General features: G+C 50.0%; 1 non-coding gene and 1 pseudogene across 1 annotated transcript; one reads left to right on the forward strand and one right to left on the reverse strand.

The window, feature by feature from the left end:
* The first annotated feature begins 90 nt into the window (after nt 1–90).
* On the forward strand, nt 91–249 carry LOC148638396 (U1 spliceosomal RNA). Its single transcript, XR_015931067.1, has one exon. It is a non-coding gene; the product is annotated as a U1 spliceosomal RNA (small nuclear RNA).
* Nucleotides 250–872: 623 nt separating this feature from the next.
* On the reverse strand, nt 873–990 carry LOC148638397 (5S ribosomal RNA; annotated as a pseudogene).
* Between the last annotated feature and the right edge of the window lie 8,159 nt (nt 991–9,149).

Here is a 9,149-nt window from a genome sequence, read left to right on the forward strand (position 1 = left end):
TGGTACCGTGTCAAAATGTAATGAGATGTGATCATATATACTGTTTTAAGTATGTATATTAATGTAAAGCTTTCTAATTTGTGATGTCCAGTATTTTTTTTGTGAAGTTCTTAAAAAAAAAATCGGTTCACCCAGAGCGAGGCTCGGCCATTGCACTCCGGCTGTGCTGACCCCTGCGAATTCCCCAAATGTGGGAATCTCGACTGCATAATTTCTGGTAGTGGGGGACTGCGTTCGCGCTCTCCCCTGATGTGCTTGGTCCAATATCAGATACGGAAGAGTTACGACATCACGAGCTGCGATAGGATCCCAGTTCGAAAGGAGTCGATGCCACTGCTGGTTCCCGGTTTCTTTTAGTTAGAGGTCCGGAGAAGCATTTCAAGCTGGTTACACTACTCCTTCAGGACATTCAATCCCTTTTCAAAGTCAGTCGTTTTGCTGTAGTCTGCATTATTTAGGCTGATTATCGAGGTTAGCCTTTATTTGGTCATGGGGGCCTCGGTACTGTATGCTAATTCTCAAGACAGTTTCACCCGTTTTCTGATTGCTAGGTTCTGTACCAGTGCAGACATGTCAAACAGTGAATGGCTGTACCTCTATTGTATCCGTGCTCAATGAATGAAATCAGTAATAAATGAATATATGTATAGTTATACGAAAAACAAGTGGTTTATCGACTCATCTTCATTTGCAGATTTAGAAGCAGCTTCGATATTCGTTTTACAAACGGGTTTTTTTTTATATGGGTCACACACATGCCATAGCAACAAAACATCTCTAGAGATGAGGCTATAGATCACCTTTCCATCCTCCAGGTTTTCCTCCCAAAGCATACGGCACCAACGGCGACCCCTGCTGGCCGAGAGAGCAAAAGCTTGAAAACCTGGTATTCTTAGGCGGTCTCCCATCCAAGTACTAACCAGGCCCAACCCTGCTTAGTTTCCAAGATCAGACGACATCAGGCGCATTCAGGGTGGTGTGGCCACAAGCGAAAGCCTTGGCGCCTGAGTCGCTACTTGAAGCTGTGTGTGGCTGGGGCTCTGTACCCCCCGAGCGGGACTGAAGGATCGTTCGTGTGCAACTCTTTGGAAAGGAGCCTCTTTCCAAATCGCATTGCGTACCTGGATGTTGGCGAATGTGCTCCCTTGTGTTGGCTTGTCCCGCACTGGAGGAGAACAAACAAACTGCACGGAGGAGCACAAGGCAAGTCTTCACAAGACAAAAACCTCCAGTGCACAGCACTCTGAAAACATTTCTGGGCTGTCACGTGTTTATTTCAGCACATAAAGCACACCAGTCCAACACGTCGGCCGGGCGCGCGGCGCCTCCGCCCTCTTGTGGCCTTGCGGCGTCAGAGCAAGAGGCTCCTTCTCGCTGCCTTTCCGCTGTGTTGCAGAGCCCCAAGAGGGAACCTGGAGCGCACACTTTGTGGGGGGCGGGGGACTGCGTTCGCGCTCTGCCCCCGGTCTCTTGCGCGAGTACTAAATCTCACGGCGCCAGCCAGCGGCCAGGAGACAAATACAATATCGCGGGACAGGGGGGCCTCGTCATTGATTGTTACATATGAGACGGGGATTAGGAGGAGACCCAGACTGATTGGTAAAGGGGAACACTAACACCAGAGAGAGACTCTTCTTAATGGCCAAGGAGGGTCGGGACCTCGGTTTTATGCCTCCCCCGAAGGACGGCGCCTGTTTGTGCAGCAGAGTGTCGCAATCAGGATGCTGGGGCATAAGAAAGCCACACAGACCGCAGGGTGAGCGCTCCCTACTGGTCCCAGTCACACCTCTTGTAGGAGCAGCAGCAACCTGAGCTTTTCCGGGGGGAATCTCCCATCCGGGTGCCGGCTAGGCTCACACCTGCTGGGCTGCCGTGGGTGAGCCCAGTCGAGAGTCGCAGGGTGAGATCTAGTCACCGGGGAGAAACGATACAAGCGAAGGATTACTCGACTCCCAGCACTTGAAAAGACCGACAAATGACTCGTTCCCACCGGAGCTGAAGGTACCTGCATGTGTCGTGTCGTCTTCTTCCCCCGCCCCGCTGTGTTTGCTGTATTGTCTTTGAAGCCGGCCCCCAAGACGAGACGGGCTGTTCCTGTGCCCCAATTAACACTTTACAGGTGCCATTCCCCGGCATTGTGGCCATTGTCGGTGGTCACACGCGATAAGATAAGGTGGAGGAGAGCGGGGCATGCCCAGCGCCAGACATTCGAGGAGGGGGCTGTGCGAGGTGAGGTGAGGTGCGACACGCCGGAGCCCCGAAGCTGCTAATGCGGAGCACTTGTTGAACTGGCATTGAAAGGACGTGTGCGCACGGAGCGAGCCTTCCCTGCGGCGGAGCGTGGAAACTTTCTCCCCGCGCTGCAGGAGTTGTGTGCGCTGCAGCGGTGCTGAGAGAACAGCACAGAAGGCAGCAGGCTCTGGAGAGCGGGTAAGAGACGGAGCCTTGTGGGCAGGCGAGCAGGCCCATTTTTTGGAAATTGCTGAAAAGGCTCCGGTGTTTGTTCGGTGCGTGGCAGGCGCACGACGCGAGCTTGCGTAGCGATTTGCGGGTCTGGTGTTATGCAAATGAGGCCGAATTGCATCCCGGGACATGCTGCGAATGCGCAATGGCGACTGCAGATGTGTAGGAAACGGCGCGCTCGTTTTCTCGTTTTGCCCACCCTTTTGAGTGTTAGTGTGGCGTTTGAGTGTGCGAAAGAGTGGGCCCAGCAGGAGGCGGTGGCGTGCGGGGCGAGGAGCTGGCCTAGGCTGCGCGCTTTGTGCTGTGGGTGCAGGCCGCTTGCAGGGCCTTATACAACTTATACTTACCTGGCAGGGGTGATACCTTGATCATCCTGTAGGTGGAGTAGTTGGATTGTTTTCTTGTTTTGTTAAAGCAGTGTTTGTTTTGCAGTTTACGAAATGGCAACTTTTGGATCCCGCAAGAATGCTGTGCGTTTTGAGCTTTTGGATGACCTCTTCATGGATCGCATGCAGTTCAGCAGAAAAAAGTGTTGCAGAAGGAACTTGGCTTTGAACCTCGGCACTTGGATTTCATCTTCGCTCTCCCAGGTCAGAAAGCATTTGAGGTTGTTTTTGCTACCTATCCTCTGTTTGAACGATGTGTGGATGTGTTTGAGGCAAAAAGAGGGAAAGTTCCTGCCCTTGAGAAGATCAACTTGCAGCCTCTGACACAGAGAGAGAGGAAAACGGTGCATGTTGTTATGTTCTCGGATCTGGCAAAGACGGAGGACATTCACACCTGGCTTAACCAGTACTGCACCGTCCACCATGGAACTGAGGTTAAAGATGTTGATGGTATAAAAACAGGAGCAAGGAAATTCGAGGTTCGCTTGCTACCGGACAGTGTAAATGGAGGCTTAAGGCACCTGCCCTCTACAATCCGGCTGGGCACCTGCAATGGCTATGTTTTTTATGTGGGACAACCAAAGGTGTGTCAGCGCTGTGGTGCTGTGGGACACCTGGCATCGTCCTGCACTGTGAAATGCTGCAAGACCTGTGGCAAACAGGGACATTTAGCCTCTGACTGTTCAATGCTGCCAAATTGCAATTTATGTGGCTCGGAAGGACACGTTTTTAAGAACTGCCCTCACGCCTACGCCAATAAACTCAAAATGAGAAAGGATGAGGCAGTGCTTGTTTCAGCCAAACCGGCCCGAAAATCCAAAGCAAGTAACAAGTCAAACAAAGAACCCTTGTTGGACAAAGACTCTCAGCCTCCAGCCAGGATCAGTCCTGCTGTGGCTCCGGGGCCGGTGGAAGAGAAATCCACTACGCCCCCACAACTGCAGACTGCACCAGACAAGCACGAGGGTTTGAAAACCCCCGAGAACAGCGAGGACCCCTCCCCCACTCCTGCTCCTCAGAATGAGGGCCAGTGTGGGGCCCCCCGGTGGAGCGGGTCCAGCGAGGATACCCAGGATTCAGCGGAGCTGCTTTTCTCAGACTCTGCAAGTGCTAGAGATGTCCTCCTCTCCTCCATCCAGTCCATCACGGAGGATCTGCAGCAGCTGGTGGGTGAGAGGGAAGAGGAGACTGGTGCATCGGCTGCACCCCTTTCCCCTCAGTGCTCCCAGGAGGTGGACTTGAGGAAAAGGAAAAATGACTCTGTTTTCTCCCCGAGCGAGGAGGAAGGAGAGCATGGTGATGGGGACAGCTGGAACCCCTCCACCCCTCCCTCTACCCCCTTCCTTGAAATGGACTCCGTGAACACTTTTACTGCTCTCCGATAAAACTGGATTCCAGCTCACTGGCCCTGCAAAACTTAGTTCAAGACTTTAAACTCTCAGACACATATAGATGTATATATCCCACAACAGCAGGATATACATGGTCAGGGAGGAATCAGAATTGACTATTGCTTTGTCTCAGAGAGAGTGAAAGTTGTTGGGGTCACTCTTCAGCCTGTCTTCTTCTCAGATCATCAGGCTTTAGGGTGTAGAGTGGAACTCCAGGGCGGGACTGTCTTTGGCCCAGGCCTCTGGAAACTCAACACAAAGCTGCTAGAGAACGAGGGGGTAGTATCCCGCTGCAAGGAGAAACTATCACAGTGGCTGTCCTTGCAGTGTCTGTACGGGTCAGTAGGAGAGTGGTGGGAGGAGGTGAAGGTGAGGACAAAGGCCTTTTTCATGGCTGAGGGAAGGAAGGCTGCTGCCAGATGGAGAGGAGTGTTAGCCAGGAAACAGAGGCAGCTGCAGCGTCTCTACACGATGCTGCACAGTGGCTTCGATGTGCTCGAGGATATCACCCTTTTAAAAAAGGATGTCCGGAGCATAGCGGAAGAAACTAGTCGAGGAGTTCTGTTAAGAAGCTGAGTGCAGTTCTTGGAAGAAAATGAGAAGTGTACTCGCTTCTTTTTCAGGAAAGTGGTAGGCTCCAAGTCTGTCATGGAAAGTGTAGTTGATGAGGAGGGACTAGAGAGAACAGAGCCGAGTGCTATCCTCTCCTGCATCGAGGCCTTCTTGTCACGGACGTCCAAAGGGACTAACCGTGGGGAGCAGGAGGGCAGAAAAAGACCCATATGCGTAGCGGCGAGACGGGAAAGAGGCCCGAGCTCATTAGTGCAAAGAGTTCAGGAATGCCGTATAGAAACCTGTGCCCTCAGGGAGCGGACGTGGGGCGCCCTGGTGCTAGGCGGGTCTCAGGACATCCGAACGTCTGTGCTGAGCGAGGACAGAGTGCAAGACCCGGAAATATATAGCCCAAGGGAAAGAGAGGGACAGGAAGGACAGCAGACCAGAAACTAGGGACAGGATAGAGAAGGACCGCCCTCTGGCTGCAGAGGGCGTGACACTTCTACTCAAGACTGTACAGCTCTACAGAGGTAAAGGATGAAGAAATTCATTTTTTTACCTCAAAGCTAGAAAACGTTTTGAGTGAAGAAGATAGGGAAGTACTTGAGGGGGATTTGACAGTAGAAGAGTTGAGAGGCTATGGAGAGCTTACAGAAGGGGAAAACTCCGGGTGCTGACAGGCTCCCTAAAGGGGCGTCTGCTTTTACTACTTGCACGAATGAAGGCAAAAAAAAGCCAATCGATGTGAACGAACGGCGCTTTACAGAGGAGTACTGCCTGACTGGATCGTTGATGAACGTCAGAGGCCACTCCGACCTCTTCTCGGTTTTCTTTAATGACTTACTAAGGATCTTCTTCACATTCGCCCATGCAGGGGAAGCCAGTTACACCAAAGCAAACGCAGGAAAGTGCAATTCAAGCAGAGACCAGGAGGGACTTGTTTACACCGAGAGTGGTCGGAGAATGGAACAATGCGCCCAGCCCTGTTGCTTTAGCCGATTTTTGATGAGCTCTTCGGCTCACTAAGAGGCCCCCGCTGGATGCTAATCTTTCTGTTGTTCTTGCAGGTCCTGCGCTGCTTTTGAGCCGACAGAGCTCGTCCTGGTCTGTCGGCACAGCCCAATTGCAAATGATCGGCTCCGCGTACAGAAGGAACGTGCGTTTGGTACAAGAGTGCACGAAGGCACCGGAAATACATTGGGAACAAATGACCGGTCGCTCAAGACCTCTGTGAAGTACAGGAGCGTGCAAAACGAGGCTGTTTCCGCCCGGTCTCGAACCGGGGACCTTTCGCGGGTTAGGCGAACGTGATAGCCTCTACACTACGGAAACCTGCAAGGACCGCTGCTGGTGTCTCGCTTGCGTTTCGGGCTGAGAAAGGGACGCGTCACTTTAGGCAGGGGGTGCTGGAGAGAGGAACAAAGGGCGCGATTAAACAAAATGCCGAAACCTGGGATCAAACTAGGGACCTTTAGATCTTCAGTCTAATGCTCTCCCAGCTGAGCTATTTCGGCGGTGCACAGAGCACACAGCCACCTGCTCCAGCCTTCCTGTGTTGCGGCATGAGCGCACCAAGAGGAGCGGGAGAGTGTTGCAGGAACGTCACTCAGAAGGAAAGGAACGTGTGACCGGTCGCTCAAGACCTCTGTGAAGTACAGGAGCGTACAAAAAGAGGCTGTTCCCGTCCAGTTTCGAACCGGGGATTTTTCGCGTGTGAGGCAAACGTGATAACCGCTGCACTGGCAGTGAGTATTGAACCTTATTGCATTACTGCTCCCAACCAGTTGATATCAATTTAATTCCTAAGGGTTATGTTCTTGTTTTGAGTATCTCATGTAGACGTTGTAAACAAGTTCAATTACGAAATGGTCTAAATGAATGATATACTTATGTCCTCTTGATATGTGTAACTCTTTGTAACTGAATGAATTTATATCTTTTGTATTCTGTTAAGCCTTACGATAAGATCTGTTAGGTTTGCATGCATATTCTATATATTAACAAATGTATCCTCGTGTATTAGTACCTGTGTGTGCGTTGTTTGAGTTATGTCGCATGGTTGGATTCTAAGACCATTAAAATAATCAATTTTGTGATTTACTGCCACAAAAAATAATTGTCCCAGTAAATGCCCAAACCCCTACAGAACTGGTGCCTCGTGAGAGAACACTACAACAGTGTGTGATATCCTGTCCCAGCCTGAGGAGCAGACAGCGAGCCTGTCTCTTAATAATGCTAATAATACAGTGTGTGATTCCCTGCCCCAGCCAGAGGAACAGACAGTGAGCCTGTCTCTCAATAATAATACAGTGTGTGATCTCCTGTCCCAGCCTGAGGAACAGACAGTGAGCCTGTCTCTCAATAATACTAATACAGTGTGTGATTCCCTGCCCCAGCCAGAGGAACAGACAGTGAGCCTGTCTCTCAATAATAATACAGTGTGTGATCCCCTGTCCCAGCTTGGGAAACAGTGAGTCAGCCTCTCAATAATTATAATACAGTGTGATCTACTGTCCCAGCCAGAGGAACACACAGTGAGCCTGTATCTAAATAATAATAATACAGTGTGTGATCTCCTGTACTAGCCTGAGGAACAGACAGCGAGCCTGTCTTTCAATAATGATAACCTAGTATGGAATGTCCTGTCCCAGTCTGAAGGACAAACAGTGAGCATGTCCCTCAGTAATAATAGAACAGTGTGTGATCTCCAGTCCCAGCAGGAGGAACAGACAGTGAGCCTGTCTCTCAATAATAATAATACAGTGTGTGATTTCCTGTCCCAGCCTGGGGAACAGTGAACCAGATACTCAATAATAATAATACAGTGTGTGATCTCCTGTCTCAGCCTGGGGAACACTGAGCCTGTCTCTCAATATTAATTATACAGTGTGTCATTTCCTGCCCCAGTCAGAGGAACAGACAGTGAGCCCGTCTCTCAATAATAATAATACAGTGTGTGATCTCCTTTCCCAACCTGAGGAACAGACAGGAGTGAGCCAGTCTCTCAATAATAATAATAGAGTGTGTGATTTCCTGTCCCAGCCTGAGGAACAGACTGTGAGCCTGTCTCTCAATAATAATAGTGTGTGATTTCCTGTCTCAGCCTGAGGAACAGACAGTGAGCCTGCCTCTCAATAACAAGCCAATGTGTGATCTCCTGCCCCAGTCAGAGGAACAGACAGTGAGCCCGTCTCTCAATAATAATAATACAGTGTGTGATCTCCTTTCCCAACCTGAGGAACAGACAGGAGTGAGCCAGTCTCTCAATAATAATAATACAGTGTGTGATCTCCTGTCCCAGCCTGAGGAACAGACAGTGAGCCTGCCTCTCAATAACAAGCCAATGTGTGATCTCCTGTCCCAGTCAGAGGAACAGACTGTGAGCCTGTCTCTCAAGAATAATAATAGAGTGTGTGATCTCCTGTCCCAGCCTGAGGAACAGACTGTGAGCCTGTCTCTCAGTAATAATAATAGTGTGTGATTTCCTGTCTCAGCCTGAGGAACAGACTGTGAGCCTCTCTCAATAATAATAATCCAGTGTGTGATCTCCTGTTCAAGCCCAAGTGAAGACACAGTGAGCCTATCTGTCAATAATAGTAATACAGTGTGTGATCTCCTGTCCCAGCCTGAGAAACAGACAGTGAGCCTGTCTCTCAATAATAATAATACAGCGTGTGATCTCCTGTCCCAGCCTGAGGAACAGACAGTAAGCCTGCCTCTCAATAACAAGCCAATGTGTGATCTCCTGTCCCAGCCTGAGGAACAGAGAGTGAGCCTGTCTCTCAATAATAATACAGTGTGTGATCCTCTGTCCCAGCCTGAGAAACAGACAGTGAGCCTGTCTCTCAATAATAATACAGTGTGTGATCCTCTGTCCCAGCCTGAGGAACAGACAGTGAGCCTGTCTCTCAATAATAATAATACAGTGTGAATTCCTGTCTCAGCATGTGGAACATACAGTGAGCCTGTCTCTCTATAATAATAATATAATGTATGACCTCCTGTCCCAGCCTGGGGAATATACAGTGAGCCTGTCTCACTATAATAATAATACAGTGTCTGATCTCCTGTCCCAGCCTGAGGAACAATGAGCCTGTCAATCAATAATAATACAGTATGTGATGTCCTGTCTTCGCCTGAGGAACAGAGAGTAAGCCTGTCTCTCAATAATAATAATTCAGTGTGGGATCTCCTGTCCCAGTCTGATGAACAGACAGTGAGCCTCTCTCTCAATAAAAATAATACAGTGTGTGATCTCCTGTCCCAGCCTGAGGAACAAACAGTGAGCCTGTCTCAAAATAATAATAATACAGTGTGGGATCTCCTGTCCCAGCCTGGGAAACAGTGTGCCAGA

This window comes from Lepisosteus platostomus, assembly GCF_059453375.1.
Source record: "Lepisosteus platostomus isolate fLepPlt1 chromosome 5 unlocalized genomic scaffold, fLepPlt1.hap1 SUPER_5_unloc_1, whole genome shotgun sequence".
NCBI lineage: Eukaryota > Metazoa > Chordata > Actinopteri > Semionotiformes > Lepisosteidae > Lepisosteus > Lepisosteus platostomus.